Raw genomic sequence first — 16,625 nt, 5'->3', positions numbered from 1 at the left:
GGCGCTGGATTAAGGCTCCAGTCTCTTCGGAGGCGTGGGTTCAAATCCCACCGCTGCCACTTTTCCTGGCCTTGCATTTTAAAGAAGAACGTAACGTTGACCTCTTCCTTCATTAGTGCCACCTCTGTCGCAATGAGCAAGCGGATGGTATGCCACACCCTGCAGGAAAAAGGTTTCGCTTCTGACGTCTTGCTTTTCTGGACATCCAGTCTCAAGTTTCCCATCTGGAACGGCGCTCCCTGCTGCTTTGTGAAGGCTTGCTGCAAGAGCCTTCGAAACCCAGGAGCTCTTGCGTTGAGCTGTGACGCGTCCTGGGAAGACCTCCCGTTGCAGCGGAATGAGCCCCACTTCCAGGGCGTGCTGGTAGCAAATTTCCCACAGCCCACAGGGAGCAAACGATCCCAGGTGTGATGTATCACCAGGAGAGGCTGAGATGAGAGTAAGGGTTCACGCGTGTGCCCGGACCGAGGTTAATGATGGGATTAGAGCTAGGGTTAGATGCAGGGAAAGAGTGAGAGTTATAATTAGGGATAAAGCTAACAGGTGATCATTACTCGTCATGTAACATGATACAAAGGGTCAGAAGAGGAACTGATTCAGGGTTACAATTTGGACTTCGCAGACAACAGGAGCACTAAATGGTGCTGAGGGGGACTCAATAAAGTGGACCGGCCGCCTAATGTAAGCAATTGTGCACAAATATTGTACGATGACTAGCGTTGCCGGTGCTTTTTTCTTAAAGAGTCAGTTCTTGGCACCCATTCCCTACTTGACTCAGCCTAATCTTCAAGAATATTTGTCAAGAACTAAAAAAAATCCAGAAAAGGTTTAACCTCCCCGTCGGGGAATTGAACCCCGGTCTCCCGCGTGACAGGCGGGGATACTGACCACTATACTAACGAGGAGACGTGAGGGCATGAAATGAACAGCTGCTGATGTCAGCACAGCATCCAGCGACCACCTAGCTGGCCTAGGGGGTCTCATTTTCCCCCGTCAAACGGCTTGCCCGATCTAAGGCTAATTTCTTTCTTTTTATCGGCACCAGGCTTAAAACTCAGTTTAAGGCGATAGTTCCGGGCTATGTTTGACTCCAGAGTTGAATCTGTCATCCCGCATTTCCTCAGCAAATCAAGCTACCCATCTCAAGTCTCATGAGCTGAGGACGGCAAAGTCCCTGTGGGCTTAGGACAGTCAAAGAAACCCCTGGGCTGCATGCTAAGCCCCTTTTCGGCTTCACTTTCCGAATCCTGCCCTAGCTTGCGATTAGTTTTTTTCTCACTTCTTGCCCCCATCTCCCACCTTGCCTCATGGTCTCCCCTCCTCTGCGCACCTGACAGTTTGCCTGCCCTTCCACTGCCTGTCTCCAGACTTTCCAAGGAGAAAAGGCAAAGCACTAAAGCGGGCCGGGCAACGGGTCAAGTTCCGCTTTCGGCGACTAGCAGGGAGGTAGCGTGGCCGAGCGGTCTAAGGCGCTGGATTAAGGCTCCAGTCTCTTCGGAGGCGTGGGTTCAAATCCCACCGCTGCCACTTTTCCTGGCCTTGCATTTTAAAGAAGAACGTAACGTTGACCTCTTCCTTCATTAGTGCCACCTCTGTCGCAATGAGCAAGCGGATGGTATGCCACACCCTGCAGGAAAAAGGTTTCGCTTCTGACGTCTTGCTTTTCTGGACATCCAGTCTCAAGTTTCCCATCTGGAACGGCGCTCCCTGCTGCTTTGTGAAGGCTTGCTGCAAGAGCCTTCGAAACCCAGGAGCTCTTGCGTTGAGCTGTGACGCGTCCTGGGAAGACCTCCCGTTGCAGCGGAATGAGCCCCACTTCCAGGGCGTGCTGGTAGCAAATTTCCCACAGCCCACAGGGAGCAAACGATCCCAGGTGTGATGTATCACCAGGAGAGGCTGAGATGAGAGTAAGGGTTCACGCGTGTGCCCGGACCGAGGTTAATGATGGGATTAGAGCTAGGGTTAGATGCAGGGAAAGAGTGAGAGTTATAATTAGGGATAAAGCTAACAGGTGATCATTACTCGTCATGTAACATGATACAAAGGGTCAGAAGAGGAACTGATTCAGGGTTACAATTTGGACTTCGCAGACAACAGGAGCACTAAATGGTGCTGAGGGGGACTCAATAAAGTGGACCGGCCGCCTAATGTAAGCAATTGTGCACAAATATTGTACGATGACTAGCGTTGCCGGTGCTTTTTTCTTAAAGAGTCAGTTCTTGGCACCCATTCCCTACTTGACTCAGCCTAATCTTCAAGAATATTTGTCAAGAACTAAAAAAAATCCAGAAAAGGTTTAACCTCCCCGTCGGGGAATTGAACCCCGGTCTCCCGCGTGACAGGCGGGGATACTGACCACTATACTAACGAGGAGACGTGAGGGCATGAAATGAACAGCTGCTGATGTCTGCACAGCATCCAGCGACCACCTAGCTGGCCTAGGGGGTCTCATTTTCCCCCATCAAACGGCTTGCCCGATCTAAGGCTAATTTCTTTCTTTTTATCGGCACCAGGCTTAAAACTCAGTTTAAGGCGATAGTTCCGGGCTATGTTTGACTCCAGAGTTGAATCTGTCATCCCGCATTTCCTCAGCAAATCAAGCTACCCATCTCAAGTCTCATGAGCTGAGGACGGCAAAGTCCCTGTGGGCTTAGGACAGTCAAAGAAACCCCTGGGCTGCATGCTAAGCCCCTTTTCGGCTTCACTTTCCGAATCCTGCCCTAGCTTGCGATTAGTTTTTTTCTCACTTCTTGCCCCCATCTCCCACCTTGCCTCATGGTCTCCCCTCCTCTGCGCACCTGACAGTTTGCCTGCCCTTCCACTGCCTGTCTCCAGACTTTCCAAGGAGAAAAGGCAAAGCACTAAAGCGGGCCGGGCAACGGGTCAAGTTCCGCTTTCGGCGACTAGCAGGGAGGTAGCGTGGCCGAGCGGTCTAAGGCGCTGGATTAAGGCTCCAGTCTCTTCGGAGGCGTGGGTTCAAATCCCACCGCTGCCACTTTTCCTGGCCTTGCATTTTAAAGAAGAACGTAACGTTGACCTCTTCCTTCATTAGTGCCACCTCTGTCGCAATGAGCAAGCGGATGGTATGCCACACCCTGCAGGAAAAAGGTTTCGCTTCTGACGTCTTGCTTTTCTGGACATCCAGTCTCAAGTTTCCCATCTGGAACGGCGCTCCCTGCTGCTTTGTGAAGGCTTGCTGCAAGAGCCTTCGAAACCCAGGAGCTCTTGCGTTGAGCTGTGACGCGTCCTGGGAAGACCTCCCGTTGCAGCGGAATGAGCCCCACTTCCAGGGCGTGCTGGTAGCAAATTTCCCACAGCCCACAGGGAGCAAACGATCCCAGGTGTGATGTATCACCAGGAGAGGCTGAGATGAGAGTAAGGGTTCACGCGTGTGCCCGGACCGAGGTTAATGATGGGATTAGAGCTAGGGTTAGATGCAGGGAAAGAGTGAGAGTTATAATTAGGGATAAAGCTAACAGGTGATCATTACTCGTCATGTAACATGATACAAAGGGTCAGAAGAGGAACTGATTCAGGGTTACAATTTGGACTTCGCAGACAACAGGAGCACTAAATGGTGCTGAGGGGGACTCAATAAAGTGGACCGGCCGCCTAATGTAAGCAATTGTGCACAAATATTGTACGATGACTAGCGTTGCCGGTGCTTTTTTCTTAAAGAGTCAGTTCTTGGCACCCATTCCCTACTTGACTCAGCCTAATCTTCAAGAATATTTGTCAAGAACTAAAAAAAATCCAGAAAAGGTTTAACCTCCCCGTCGGGGAATTGAACCCCGGTCTCCCGCGTGACAGGCGGGGATACTGACCACTATACTAACGAGGAGACGTGAGGGCATGAAATGAACAGCTGCTGATGTCAGCACAGCATCCAGCGACCACCTAGCTGGCCTAGGGGGTCTCATTTTCCCCCGTCAAACGGCTTGCCCGATCTAAGGCTAATTTCTTTCTTTTTATCGGCACCAGGCTTAAAACTCAGTTTAAGGCGATAGTTCCGGGCTATGTTTGACTCCAGAGTTGAATCTGTCATCCCGCATTTCCTCAGCAAATCAAGCTACCCATCTCAAGTCTCATGAGCTGAGGACGGCAAAGTCCCTGTGGGCTTAGGACAGTCAAAGAAACCCCTGGGCTGCATGCTAAGCCCCTTTTCGGCTTCACTTTCCGAATCCTGCCCTAGCTTGCGATTAGTTTTTTTCTCACTTCTTGCCCCCATCTCCCACCTTGCCTCATGGTCTCCCCTCCTCTGCGCACCTGACAGTTTGCCTGCCCTTCCACTGCCTGTCTCCAGACTTTCCAAGGAGAAAAGGCAAAGCACTAAAGCGGGCCGGGCAACGGGTCAAGTTCCGCTTTCGGCGACTAGCAGGGAGGTAGCGTGGCCGAGCGGTCTAAGGCGCTGGATTAAGGCTCCAGTCTCTTCGGAGGCGTGGGTTCAAATCCCACCGCTGCCACTTTTCCTGGCCTTGCATTTTAAAGAAGAACGTAACGTTGACCTCTTCCTTCATTAGTGCCACCTCTGTCGCAATGAGCAAGCGGATGGTATGCCACACCCTGCAGGAAAAAGGTTTCGCTTCTGACGTCTTGCTTTTCTGGACATCCAGTCTCAAGTTTCCCATCTGGAACGGCGCTCCCTGCTGCTTTGTGAAGGCTTGCTGCAAGAGCCTTCGAAACCCAGGAGCTCTTGCGTTGAGCTGTGACGCGTCCTGGGAAGACCTCCCGTTGCAGCGGAATGAGCCCCACTTCCAGGGCGTGCTGGTAGCAAATTTCCCACAGCCCACAGGGAGCAAACGATCCCAGGTGTGATGTATCACCAGGAGAGGCTGAGATGAGAGTAAGGGTTCACGCGTGTGCCCGGACCGAGGTTAATGATGGGATTAGAGCTAGGGTTAGATGCAGGGAAAGAGTGAGAGTTATAATTAGGGATAAAGCTAACAGGTGATCATTACTCGTCATGTAACATGATACAAAGGGTCAGAAGAGGAACTGATTCAGGGTTACAATTTGGACTTCGCAGACAACAGGAGCACTAAATGGTGCTGAGGGGGACTCAATAAAGTGGACCGGCCGCCTAATGTAAGCAATTGTGCACAAATATTGTACGATGACTAGCGTTGCCGGTGCTTTTTTCTTAAAGAGTCAGTTCTTGGCACCCATTCCCTACTTGACTCAGCCTAATCTTCAAGAATATTTGTCAAGAACTAAAAAAAATCCAGAAAAGGTTTAACCTCCCCGTCGGGGAATTGAACCCCGGTCTCCCGCGTGACAGGCGGGGATACTGACCACTATACTAACGAGGAGACGTGAGGGCATGAAATGAACAGCTGCTGATGTCTGCACAGCATCCAGCGACCACCTAGCTGGCCTAGGGGGTCTCATTTTCCCCCGTCAAACGGCTTGCCCGATCTAAGGCTAATTTCTTTCTTTTTATCGGCACCAGGCTTAAAACTCAGTTTAAGGCGATAGTTCCGGGCTATGTTTGACTCCAGAGTTGAATCTGTCATCCCGCATTTCCTCAGCAAATCAAGCTACCCATCTCAAGTCTCATGAGCTGAGGACGGCAAAGTCCCTGTGGGCTTAGGACAGTCAAAGAAACCCCTGGGCTGCATGCTAAGCCCCTTTTCGGCTTCACTTTCCGAATCCTGCCCTAGCTTGCGATTAGTTTTTTTCTCACTTCTTGCCCCCATCTCCCACCTTGCCTCATGGTCTCCCCTCCTCTGCGCACCTGACAGTTTGCCTGCCCTTCCACTGCCTGTCTCCAGACTTTCCAAGGAGAAAAGGCAAAGCACTAAAGCGGGCCGGGCAACGGGTCAAGTTCCGCTTTCGGCGACTAGCAGGGAGGTAGCGTGGCCGAGCGGTCTAAGGCGCTGGATTAAGGCTCCAGTCTCTTCGGAGGCGTGGGTTCAAATCCCACCGCTGCCACTTTTCCTGGCCTTGCATTTTAAAGAAGAACGTAACGTTGACCTCTTCCTTCATTAGTGCCACCTCTGTCGCAATGAGCAAGCGGATGGTATGCCACACCCTGCAGGAAAAAGGTTTCGCTTCTGACGTCTTGCTTTTCTGGACATCCAGTCTCAAGTTTCCCATCTGGAACGGCGCTCCCTGCTGCTTTGTGAAGGCTTGCTGCAAGAGCCTTCGAAACCCAGGAGCTCTTGCGTTGAGCTGTGACGCGTCCTGGGAAGACCTCCCGTTGCAGCGGAATGAGCCCCACTTCCAGGGCGTGCTGGTAGCAAATTTCCCACAGCCCACAGGGAGCAAACGATCCCAGGTGTGATGTATCACCAGGAGAGGCTGAGATGAGAGTAAGGGTTCACGCGTGTGCCCGGACCGAGGTTAATGATGGGATTAGAGCTAGGGTTAGATGCAGGGAAAGAGTGAGAGTTATAATTAGGGATAAAGCTAACAGGTGATCATTACTCGTCATGTAACATGATACAAAGGGTCAGAAGAGGAACTGATTCAGGGTTACAATTTGGACTTCGCAGACAACAGGAGCACTAAATGGTGCTGAGGGGGACTCAATAAAGTGGACCGGCCGCCTAATGTAAGCAATTGTGCACAAATATTGTACGATGACTAGCGTTGCCGGTGCTTTTTTCTTAAAGAGTCAGTTCTTGGCACCCATTCCCTACTTGACTCAGCCTAATCTTCAAGAATATTTGTCAAGAACTAAAAAAAATCCAGAAAAGGTTTAACCTCCCCGTCGGGGAATTGAACCCCGGTCTATACTGACCACTATACTAACGAGGAGACGTGAGGGCATGAAATGAACAGCTGCTGATGTCTGCACAGCATCCAGCGACCACCTAGCTGGCCTAGGGGGTCTCATTTTCCCCCGTCAAACGGCTTGCCCGATCTAAGGCTAATTTCTTTCTTTTTATCGGCACCAGGCTTAAAACTCAGTTTAAGGCGATAGTTCCGGGCTATGTTTGACTCCAGAGTTGAATCTGTCATCCCGCATTTCCTCAGCAAATCAAGCTACCCATCTCAAGTCTCATGAGCTGAGGACGGCAAAGTCCCTGTGGGCTTAGGACAGTCAAAGAAACCCCTGGGCTGCATGCTAAGCCCCTTTTCGGCTTCACTTTCCGAATCCTGCCCTAGCTTGCGATTAGTTTTTTTCTTACTTCTTGCCCCCATCTCCCACCTTGCCTCATGGTCTCCCCTCCTCTGCGCACCTGACAGTTTGCCTGCCCTTCCACTGCCTGTCTCCAGACTTTCCAAGGAGAAAAGGCAAAGCACTAAAGCGGGCCGGGCAACGGGTCAAGTTCCGCTTTCGGTGACTAGCAGGGAGGTAGCGTGGCCGAGCGGTCTAAGGCGCTGGATTAAGGCTCCAGTCTCTTCGGAGGCGTGGGTTCAAATCCCACCGCTGCCACTTTTCCTGGCCTTGCATTTTAAAGAAGAACGTAACGTTGACCTCTTCCTTCATTAGTGCCACCTCTGTCGCAATGAGCAAGCGGATGGTATGCCACACCCTGCAGGAAAAAGGTTTCGCTTCTGACGTCTTGCTTTTCTGGACATCCAGTCTCAAGTTTCCCATCTGGAACGGCGCTCCCTGCTGCTTTGTGAAGGCTTGCTGCAAGAGCCTTCGAAACCCAGGAGCTCTTGCGTTGAGCTGTGACGCGTCCTGGGAAGACCTCCCGTTGCAGCGGAATGAGCCCCACTTCCAGGGCGTGCTGGTAGCAAATTTCCCACAGCCCACAGGGAGCAAACGATCCCAGGTGTGATGTATCACCAGGAGAGGCTGAGATGAGAGTAAGGGTTCACGCGTGTGCCCGGACCGAGGTTAATGATGGGATTAGAGCTAGGGTTAGATGCAGGGAAAGAGTGAGAGTTATAATTAGGGATAAAGCTAACAGGTGATCATTACTCGTCATGTAACATGATACAAAGGGTCAGAAGAGGAACTGATTCAGGGTTACAATTTGGACTTCGCAGACAACAGGAGCACTAAATGGTGCTGAGGGGGACTCAATAAAGTGGACCGGCCGCCTAATGTAAGCAATTGTGCACAAATATTGTACGATGACTAGCGTTGCCGGTGCTTTTTTCTTAAAGAGTCAGTTCTTGGCACCCATTCCCTACTTGACTCAGCCTAATCTTCAAGAATATTTGTCAAGAACTAAAACAAAACCAGAAAAGGTTTAACCTCCCCGTCGGGGAATTGAACCCCGGTCTCCCGCGTGACAGGCGGGGATACTGACCACTATACTAACGAGGAGACGTGAGGGCATGAAATGAACAGCTGCTGATGTCTGCACAGCATCCAGCGACCACCTAGCTGGCCTAGGGGGTCTCATTTTCCCCCGTCAAACGGCTTGCCCGATCTAAGGCTAATTTCTTTCTTTTTATCGGCACCAGGCTTAAAACTCAGTTTAAGGCGATAGTTCCGGGCTATGTTTGACTCCAGAGTTGAATCTGTCATCCCGCATTTCCTCAGCAAATCAAGCTACCCATCTCAAGTCTCATGAGCTGAGGACGGCAAAGTCCCTGTGGGCTTAGGACAGTCAAAGAAACCCCTGGGCTGCATGCTAAGCCCCTTTTCGGCTTCACTTTCCGAATCCTGCCCTAGCTTGCGATTAGTTTTTTTCTCACTTCTTGCCCCCATCTCCCACCTTGCCTCATGGTCTCCCCTCCTCTGCGCACCTGACAGTTTGCCTGCCCTTCCACTGCCTGTCTCCAGACTTTCCAAGGAGAAAAGGCAAAGCACTAAAGCGGGCCGGGCAACGGGTCAAGTTCCGCTTTCGGCGACTAGCAGGGAGGTAGCGTGGCCGAGCGGTCTAAGGCGCTGGATTAAGGCTCCAGTCTCTTCGGAGGCGTGGGTTCAAATCCCACCGCTGCCACTTTTCCTGGCCTTGCATTTTAAAGAAGAACGTAACGTTGACCTCTTCCTTCATTAGTGCCTCCTCTGTCGCAATGAGCAAGCGGATGGTATGCCACACCCTGCAGGAAAAAGGTTTCGCTTCTGACGTCTTGCTTTTCTGGACATCCAGTCTCAAGTTTCCCATCTGGAACGGCGCTCCCTGCTGCTTTGTGAAGGCTTGCTGCAAGAGCCTTCGAAACCCAGGAGCTCTTGCGTTGAGCTGTGACGCGTCCTGGGAAGACCTCCCGTTGCAGCGGAATGAGCCCCACTTCCAGGGCGTGCTGGTAGCAAATTTCCCACAGCCCACAGGGAGCAAACGATCCCAGGTGTGATGTATCACCAGGAGAGGCTGAGATGAGAGTAAGGGTTCACGCGTGTGCCCGGACCGAGGTTAATGATGGGATTAGAGCTAGGGTTAGATGCAGGGAAAGAGTGAGAGTTATAATTAGGGATAAAGCTAACAGGTGATCATTACTCGTCATGTAACATGATACAAAGGGTCAGAAGAGGAACTGATTCAGGGTTACAATTTGGACTTCGCAGACAACAGGAGCACTAAATGGTGCTGAGGGGGACTCAATAAAGTGGACCGGCCGCCTAATGTAAGCAATTGTGCACAAATATTGTACGATGACTAGCGTTGCCGGTGCTTTTTTCTTAAAGAGTCAGTTCTTGGCACCCATTCCCTACTTGACTCAGCCTAATCTTCAAGAATATTTGTCAAGAACTAAAAAAAATCCAGAAAAGGTTTAACCTCCCCGTCGGTCTCCCGCGTGACAGGCGGGGATACTGACCACTATACTAACGAGGAGACGTGAGGGCATGAAATGAACAGCTGCTGATGTCTGCACAGCATCCAGCGACCACCTAGCTGGCCTAGGGGGTCTCATTTTCCCCCGTCAAACGGCTTGCCCGATCTAAGGCTAATTTCTTTCTTTTTATCGGCACCAGGCTTAAAACTCAGTTTAAGGCGATAGTTCCGGGCTATGTTTGACTCCAGAGTTGAATCTGTCATCCCGCATTTCCTCAGCAAATCAAGCTACCCATCTCAAGTCTCATGAGCTGAGGACGGCAAAGTCCCTGTGGGCTTAGGACAGTCAAAGAAACCCCTGGGCTGCATGCTAAGCCCCTTTTCGGCTTCACTTTCCGAATCCTGCCCTAGCTTGCGATTAGTTTTTTTCTCACTTCTTGCCCCCATCTCCCACCTTGCCTCATGGTCTCCCCTCCTCTGCGCACCTGACAGTTTGCCTGCCCTTCCACTGCCTGTCTCCAGACTTTCCAAGGAGAAAAGGCAAAGCACTAAAGCGGGCCGGGCAACGGGTCAAGTTCCGCTTTCGGCGACTAGCAGGGAGGTAGCGTGGCCGAGCGGTCTAAGGCGCTGGATTAAGGCTCCAGTCTCTTCGGAGGCGTGGGTTCAAATCCCACCGCTGCCACTTTTCCTGGCCTTGCATTTTAAAGAAGAACGTAACGTTGACCTCTTCCTTCATTAGTGCCACCTCTGTCGCAATGAGCAAGCGGATGGTATGCCACACCCTGCAGGAAAAAGGTTTCGCTTCTGACGTCTTGCTTTTCTGGACATCCAGTCTCAAGTTTCCCATCTGGAACGGCGCTCCCTGCTGCTTTGTGAAGGCTTGCTGCAAGAGCCTTCGAAACCCAGGAGCTCTTGCGTTGAGCTGTGACGCGTCCTGGGAAGACCTCCCGTTGCAGCGGAATGAGCCCCACTTCCAGGGCGTGCTGGTAGCAAATTTCCCACAGCCCACAGGGAGCAAACGATCCCAGGTGTGATGTATCACCAGGAGAGGCTGAGATGAGAGTAAGGGTTCACGCGTGTGCCCGGACCGAGGTTAATGATGGGATTAGAGCTAGGGTTAGATGCAGGGAAAGAGTGAGAGTTATAATTAGGGATAAAGCTAACAGGTGATCATTACTCGTCATGTAACATGATACAAAGGGTCAGAAGAGGAACTGATTCAGGGTTACAATTTGGACTTCGCAGACAACAGGAGCACTAAATGGTGCTGAGGGGGACTCAATAAAGTGGACCGGCCGCCTAATGTAAGCAATTGTGCACAAATATTGTACGATGACTAGCGTTGCCGGTGCTTTTTTCTTAAAGAGTCAGTTCTTGGCACCCATTCCCTACTTGACTCAGCCTAATCTTCAAGAATATTTGTCAAGAACTAAAAAAAATCCAGAAACGGTTTAACCTCCCCGTCGGGGAATTGAACCCCGGTCTCCCGCGTGACAGGCGGGGATACTGACCACTATACTAACGAGGAGACGTGAGGGCATGAAATGAACAGCTGCTGATGTCTGCACAGCATCCAGCGACCACCTAGCTGGCCTAGGGGGGTCTCATTTTCCCCCGTCAAACGGCTTGCCCGATCTAAGGCTAATTTCTTTCTTTTTATCGGCACCAGGCTTAAAACTCAGTTTAAGGCGATAGTTCCGGGCTATGTTTGACTCCAGAGTTGAATCTGTCATCCCGCATTTCCTCAGCAAATCAAGCTACCCATCTCAAGTCTCATGAGCTGAGGACGGCAAAGTCCCTGTGGGCTTAGGACAGTCAAAGAAACCCCTGGGCTGCATGCTAAGCCCCTTTTCGGCTTCACTTTCCGAATCCTGCCCTAGCTTGCGATTAGTTTTTTTCTCACTTCTTGCCCCCATCTCCCACCTTGCCTCATGGTCTCCCCTCCTCTGCGCACCTGACAGTTTGCCTGCCCTTCCACTGCCTGTCTCCAGACTTTCCAAGGAGAAAAGGCAAAGCACTAAAGCGGGCCGGGCAACGGGTCAAGTTCCGCTTTCTGCGACTAGCAGGGAGGTAGCGTGGCCGAGCGGTCTAAGGCGCTGGATTAAGGCTCCAGTCTCTTCGGAGGCGTGGGTTCAAATCCCACCGCTGCCACTTTTCCTGGCCTTGCATTTTAAAGAAGAACGTAACGTTGACCTCTTCCTTCATTAGTGCCACCTCTGTCGCAATGAGCAAGCGGATGGTATGCCACACCCTGCAGGAAAAAGGTTTCGCTTCTGACGTCTTGCTTTTCTGGACATCCAGTCTCAAGTTTCCCATCTGGAACGGCGCTCCCTGCTGCTTTGTGAAGGCTTGCTGCAAGAGCCTTCGAAACCCAGGAGCTCTTGCGTTGAGCTGTGACGCGTCCTGGGAAGACCTCCCGTTGCAGCGGAATGAGCCCCACTTCCAGGGCGTGCTGGTAGCAAATTTCCCACAGCCCACAGGGAGCAAACGATCCCAGGTGTGATGTATCACCAGGAGAGGCTGAGATGAGAGTAAGGGTTCACGCGTGTGCCCGGACCGAGGTTAATGATGGGATTAGAGCTAGGGTTAGATGCAGGGAAAGAGTGAGAGTTATAATTAGGGATAAAGCTAACAGGTGATCATTACTCGTCATGTAACATGATACAAAGGGTCAGAAGAGGAACTGATTCAGGGTTACAATTTGGACTTCGCAGACAACAGGAGCACTAAATGGTGCTGAGGGGGACTCAATAAAGTGGACCGGCCGCCTAATGTAAGCAATTGTGCACAAATATTGTACGATGACTAGCGTTGCCGGTGCTTTTTTCTTAAAGAGTCAGTTCTTGGCACCCATTCCCTACTTGACTCAGCCTAATCTTCAAGAATATTTGTCAAGAACTAAAAAAAATCCAGAAAAGGTTTAACCTCCCCGTCGGGGAATTGAACCCCGGTCTCCCGCGTGACAGGCGGGGATACTGACCACTATACTAACGAGGAGACGTGAGGGCATGAAATGAACAGCTGCTGATGTCTGCACAGCATCCAGCGACCACCTAGCTGGCCTAGGGGGTCTCATTTTCCCCCGTCAAACGGCTTGCCCGATCTAAGGCTAATTTCTTTCTTTTTATCGGCACCAGGCTTAAAACTCAGTTTAAGGCGATAGTTCCGGGCTATGTTTGACTCCAGAGTTGAATCTGTCATCCCGCATTTCCTCAGCAAATCAAGCTACCCATCTCAAGTCTCATGAGCTGAGGACGGCAAAGTCCCTGTGGGCTTAGGACAGTCAAAGAAACCCCTGGGCTGCATGCTAAGCCCCTTTTCGGCTTCACTTTCCGAATCCTGCCCTAGCTTGCGATTAGTTTTTTTCTCACTTCTTGCCCCCATCTCCCACCTTGCCTCATGGTCTCCCCTCCTCTGCGCACCTGACAGTTTGCCTGCCCTTCCACTGCCTGTCTCCAGACTTTCCAAGGAGAAAAGGCAAAGCACTAAAGCGGGCCGGGCAACGGGTCAAGTTCCGCTTTCGGCGACTAGCAGGGAGGTAGCGTGGCCGAGCGGTCTAAGGCGCTGGATTAAGGCTCCAGTCTCTTCGGAGGCGTGGGTTCAAATCCCACCGCTACCACTTTTCCTGGCCTTGCATTTTAAAGAAGAACGTAACGTTGACCTCTTCCTTCATTAGTGCCACCTCTGTCGCAATGAGCAAGCGGATGGTATGCCACACCCTGCAGGAAAAAGGTTTCGCTTCTGACGTCTTGCTTTTCTGGACATCCAGTCTCAAGTTTCCCATCTGGAACGGCGCTCCCTGCTGCTTTGTGAAGGCTTGCTGCAAGAGCCTTCGAAACCCAGGAGCTCTTGCGTTGAGCTGTGACGCGTCCTGGGAAGACCTCCCGTTGCAGCGGAATGAGCCCCACTTCCAGGGCGTGCTGGTAGCAAATTTCCCACAGCCCACAGGGAGCAAACGATCCCAGGTGTGATGTATCACCAGGAGAGGCTGAGATGAGAGTAAGGGTTCACGCGTGTGCCCGGACCGAGGTTAATGATGGGATTAGAGCTAGGGTTAGATGCAGGGAAAGAGTGAGAGTTATAATTAGGGATAAAGCTAACAGGTGATCATTACTCGTCATGTAACATGATACAAAGGGTCAGAAGAGGAACTGATTCAGGGTTACAATTTGGACTTCGCAGACAACAGGAGCACTAAATGGTGCTGAGGGGGACTCAATAAAGTGGACCGGCCGCCTAATGTAAGCAATTGTGCACAAATATTGTACGATGACTAGCGTTGCCGGTGCTTTTTTCTTAAAGAGTCAGTTCTTGGCACCCATTCCCTACTTGACTCAGCCTAATCTTCAAGAATATTTGTCAAGAACTAAAAAAAATCCAGAAAAGGTTTAACCTCCCCGTCGGGGAATTGAACCCCGGTCTATACTGACCACTATACTAACGAGGAGACGTGAGGGCATGAAATGAACAGCTGCTGATGTCTGCACAGCATCCAGCGACCACCTAGCTGGCCTAGGGGGTCTCATTTTCCCCCGTCAAACGGCTTGCCCGATCTAAGGCTAATTTCTTTCTTTTTATCGGCACCAGGCTTAAAACTCAGTTTAAGGCGATAGTTCCGGGCTATGTTTGACTCCAGAGTTGAATCTGTCATCCCGCATTTCCTCAGCAAATCAAGCTACCCATCTCAAGTCTCATGAGCTGAGGACGGCAAAGTCCCTGTGGGCTTAGGACAGTCAAAGAAACCCCTGGGCTGCATGCTAAGCCCCTTTTCGGCTTCACTTTCCGAATCCTGCCCTAGCTTGCGATTAGTTTTTTTCTTACTTCTTGCCCCCATCTCCCACCTTGCCTCATGGTCTCCCCTCCTCTGCGCACCTGACAGTTTGCCTGCCCTTCCACTGCCTGTCTCCAGACTTTCCAAGGAGAAAAGGCAAAGCACTAAAGCGGGCCGGGCAACGGGTCAAGTTCCGCTTTCGGTGACTAGCAGGGAGGTAGCGTGGCCGAGCGGTCTAAGGCGCTGGATTAAGGCTCCAGTCTCTTCGGAGGCGTGGGTTCAAATCCCACCGCTGCCACTTTTCCTGGCCTTGCATTTTAAAGAAGAACGTAACGTTGACCTCTTCCTTCATTAGTGCCACCTCTGTCGCAATGAGCAAGCGGATGGTATGCCACACCCTGCAGGAAAAAGGTTTCGCTTCTGACGTCTTGCTTTTCTGGACATCCAGTCTCAAGTTTCCCATCTGGAACGGCGCTCCCTGCTGCTTTGTGAAGGCTTGCTGCAAGAGCCTTCGAAACCCAGGAGCTCTTGCGTTGAGCTGTGACGCGTCCTGGGAAGACCTCCCGTTGCAGCGGAATGAGCCCCACTTCCAGGGCGTGCTGGTAGCAAATTTCCCACAGCCCACAGGGAGCAAACGATCCCAGGTGTGATGTATCACCAGGAGAGGCTGAGATGAGAGTAAGGGTTCACGCGTGTGCCCGGACCGAGGTTAATGATGGGATTAGAGCTAGGGTTAGATGCAGGGAAAGAGTGAGAGTTATAATTAGGGATAAAGCTAACAGGTGATCATTACTCGTCATGTAACATGATACAAAGGGTCAGAAGAGGAACTGATTCAGGGTTACAATTTGGACTTCGCAGACAACAGGAGCACTAAATGGTGCTGAGGGGGACTCAATAAAGTGGACCGGCCGCCTAATGTAAGCAATTGTGCACAAATATTGTACGATGACTAGCGTTGCCGGTGCTTTTTTCTTAAAGAGTCAGTTCTCGGCACCCATTCCCTACTTGACTCAGCCTAATCTTCAAGAATATTTGTCAAGAACTAAAACAAAACCAGAAAAGGTTTAACCTCCCCGTCGGGGAATTGAACCCCGGTCTCCCGCGTGACAGGCGGGGATACTGACCACTATACTAACGAGGAGACGTGAGGGCATGAAATGAACAGCTGCTGATGTCTGCACAGCATCCAGCGACCACCTAGCTGGCCTAGGGGGTCTCATTTTCCCCCGTCAAACGGCTTGCCCGATCTAAGGCTAATTTCTTTCTTTTTATCGGCACCAGGCTTAAAACTCAGTTTAAGGCGATAGTTCCGGGCTATGTTTGACTCCAGAGTTGAATCTGTCATCCCGCATTTCCTCAGCAAATCAAGCTACCCATCTCAAGTCTCATGAGCTGAGGACGGCAAAGTCCCTGTGGGCTTAGGACAGTCAAAGAAACCCCTGGGCTGCATGCTAAGCCCCTTTTCGGCTTCACTTTCCGAATCCTGCCCTAGCTTGCGATTAGTTTTTTTCTCACTTCTTGCCCCCATCTCCCACCTTGCCTCATGGTCTCCCCTCCTCTGCGCACCTGACAGTTTGCCTGCCCTTCCACTGCCTGTCTCCAGACTTTCCAAGGAGAAAAGGCAAAGCACTAAAGCGGGCCGGGCAACGGGTCAAGTTCCGCTTTCGGCGACTAGCAGGGAGGTAGCGTGGCCGAGCGGTCTAAGGCGCTGGATTAAGGCTCCAGTCTCTTCGGAGGCGTGGGTTCAAATCCCACCGCTGCCACTTTTCCTGGCCTTGCATTTTAAAGAAGAACGTAACGTTGACCTCTTCCTTCATTAGTGCCACCTCTGTCGCAATGAGCAAGCGGATGGTATGCCACACCCTGCAGGAAAAAGGTTTCGCTTCTGACGTCTTGCTTTTCTGGACATCCAGTCTCAAGTTTCCCATCTGGAACGGCGCTCCCTGCTGCTTTGTGAAGGCTTGCTGCAAGAGCCTTCGAAACCCAGGAGCTCTTGCGTTGAGCTGTGACGCGTCCTGGGAAGACCTCCCGTTGCAGCGGAATGAGCCCCACTTCCAGGGCGTGCTGGTAGCAAATTTCCCACAGCCCACAGGGAGCAAACGATCCCAGGTGTGATGTATCACCAGGAGAGGCTGAGATGAGAGTAAGGGTTCACGCGTGTGCCCGGACCGAGGTTAATGATGGGATTAGAGCTAGGGTTAGATGCAGGGAAAGAGTGAGAGTTATAATTA

The 16,625-nt window shown here is 51.4% G+C and overlaps 9 non-coding genes across 9 annotated transcripts; 1 reads left to right on the top strand and 8 right to left on the bottom strand.

Annotated features, from left to right (window-relative positions):
• Positions 1–833: 833 nt before the first annotated feature.
• On the bottom strand, positions 834–905 carry TRNAD-GUC (transfer RNA aspartic acid (anticodon GUC)). The gene has a single exon. It is a non-coding gene; the product is annotated as a tRNA-Asp (tRNA).
• A 1,396-nt stretch (positions 906–2,301) lies between these two features.
• Positions 2,302–2,373, bottom strand: TRNAD-GUC (transfer RNA aspartic acid (anticodon GUC)). Its single transcript has one exon. It is a non-coding gene; the product is annotated as a tRNA-Asp (tRNA).
• Positions 2,374–3,769: 1,396 nt separating this feature from the next.
• Positions 3,770–3,841, bottom strand: TRNAD-GUC (transfer RNA aspartic acid (anticodon GUC)). The gene has a single exon. It is a non-coding gene; the product is annotated as a tRNA-Asp (tRNA).
• Positions 3,842–5,237: 1,396 nt separating this feature from the next.
• TRNAD-GUC (transfer RNA aspartic acid (anticodon GUC)) lies at positions 5,238–5,309 on the bottom strand. Its single transcript has one exon. It is a non-coding gene; the product is annotated as a tRNA-Asp (tRNA).
• A 2,846-nt stretch (positions 5,310–8,155) lies between these two features.
• On the bottom strand, positions 8,156–8,227 carry TRNAD-GUC (transfer RNA aspartic acid (anticodon GUC)). The gene has a single exon. It is a non-coding gene; the product is annotated as a tRNA-Asp (tRNA).
• Positions 8,228–11,076: 2,849 nt separating this feature from the next.
• TRNAD-GUC (transfer RNA aspartic acid (anticodon GUC)) lies at positions 11,077–11,148 on the bottom strand. The gene has a single exon. It is a non-coding gene; the product is annotated as a tRNA-Asp (tRNA).
• A 1,397-nt stretch (positions 11,149–12,545) lies between these two features.
• TRNAD-GUC (transfer RNA aspartic acid (anticodon GUC)) lies at positions 12,546–12,617 on the bottom strand. Its single transcript has one exon. It is a non-coding gene; the product is annotated as a tRNA-Asp (tRNA).
• A 540-nt stretch (positions 12,618–13,157) lies between these two features.
• TRNAL-AAG (transfer RNA leucine (anticodon AAG)) lies at positions 13,158–13,239 on the top strand. The gene has a single exon. It is a non-coding gene; the product is annotated as a tRNA-Leu (tRNA).
• A 2,224-nt stretch (positions 13,240–15,463) lies between these two features.
• Positions 15,464–15,535, bottom strand: TRNAD-GUC (transfer RNA aspartic acid (anticodon GUC)). The gene has a single exon. It is a non-coding gene; the product is annotated as a tRNA-Asp (tRNA).
• Positions 15,536–16,625: the final 1,090 nt, after the last annotated feature.

This window comes from Ambystoma mexicanum, chromosome 1p (assembly GCF_040938575.1).
Source record: "Ambystoma mexicanum isolate Mex_15411 chromosome 1p, UKY_AmexF1_1, whole genome shotgun sequence".
Classification (NCBI taxonomy): Eukaryota; Metazoa; Chordata; class Amphibia; order Caudata; family Ambystomatidae; genus Ambystoma; species Ambystoma mexicanum.
The sequence above is the reverse complement of the archived record's forward strand: the minus strand, read 5'-3'. Positions and strand labels throughout refer to the sequence as shown.